At 43.8% G+C, this 1,292-nt stretch overlaps 1 protein-coding gene across 1 annotated transcript in view; it reads right to left on the bottom strand.

Moving 5' to 3' along the window:
- Positions 1–365, bottom strand: part of OSGIN2 (oxidative stress induced growth inhibitor family member 2) — a 28,272-nt gene extending 27,907 nt beyond the window's left edge. The window contains exon 1 of the mRNA XM_027775330.1: positions 351–365. The gene's annotated coding sequence lies outside the window, so the exon portion shown is untranslated. The remainder of the gene's footprint in view (positions 1–350) is intronic.
- Positions 366–1,292: the final 927 nt, after the last annotated feature.

The raw sequence follows: 1,292 nt of genomic DNA, 5'->3' as shown, positions 1-1,292 counted from the left end.
CGGGCTGGCGAGGCCGGCGGATGTCGCCGAGAGAAAGAGAAGGAGCCGCTAGTCCGACCCGGGGACATCCTTGCGTGAGGCGCAGCCTCCGACACGGCCACGGCCGAGCTTCCCTCCCGAGGACCCACCTGAGCGCGCTTCCTAACGCTGGCCTCCGTGCAGAAGCCCGGAGCTTCCGGGTGCTTCTCGCCTGTAACCCTGCACATCACCGTCCCCTGGGGGAACTCACCCAACCACAGCTTCCCCGGCCCCAACCCCAAATTCTGGTTGCGGAAGTTCGGCTACCTGGAAGGGGTCAGCCTCCCTCTAAGTAAGTGGCTCTCAGACACGCGAGAGTGAGAATTACCTACCTCACTGGTCTAAAATCCTGGTGCTCAGGCCCGCCCCGGACCTCCTTCCTGGTCAGTTTGGAGGAAGGTGGACAGGAACACGTGTTTTTAAAGTCCGTCCAGGTGATTGTGATACAACTCGGAGTTAGAAAAGTATTGAATAGTGAGTGAGAGACCCTATTCTATGTTTGCCCAAAATTAGAGGGGGAAATCCTTGAACTAGGACAAATTGATTGCATCTGCTGTTCTACAGAAATGGCTAAATAGCCATTTCCCCGAAAGCCCTATTTTTTTTTTTTGCGCTCAAAATATAAGACAGATGTTTATGTTTCTAAATACAGTGTTTAAGTTCTCTTAAATTTTGCTGAGTGTTCTTATTGAACAAATTTGCAGTTCGCAGATATTTTATATTCTGTGGAGATTAAATGAAAATCATAGGACTCAGGAACTTTGTTTCTTTGTTCACTTTTGTGTACCAGAACTGAGCACGTATGAATGAACACACACAATCATAGATGACACACCTAGAAAACCCAGCAAATTGGGTAAGCCTTTTTTCTTTCTTTTATTTTCTTCTTTTTTTTTTTTTTTTTTTGTATACATTCAGTCAACTCAAAATGGATCAAAGATCTAAACATAGAACCTCAAACTATAAAACCTGGTGGAAAATACAGGGGAAACTTAGAGACATCAGAGTAGGTAAAGACTTTTTAAATAAGATCCCAAAAGCATAGGCAATAATCCCAAAAATGGACAAGTGGGATTACATCAGGTTAAAAAGCTTCTGCACAGCAAAAGAAACAATAATTACAGTGAAGAAACAACCTTTGAATGGGAGAGCATATTTGCAAACACTGTCAGATAAGGGACTGATAATCAGAATATACAGGGAACTCAAGCAGCTTACTCATAAAACAATATTCAATCAAATAAAAAAATGAGCAAATGTGTCAGCCTTTAACT

Source organism: Tupaia chinensis, unplaced genomic scaffold (assembly GCF_000334495.1).
Source record: "Tupaia chinensis unplaced genomic scaffold, TupChi_1.0 Scaffold000547_1, whole genome shotgun sequence".
Lineage (NCBI taxonomy): Eukaryota > Metazoa > Chordata > Mammalia > Scandentia > Tupaiidae > Tupaia > Tupaia belangeri.
Note: the sequence above shows the minus strand (reverse complement) of the source record. Positions and strands in the feature narration are given on the sequence as shown.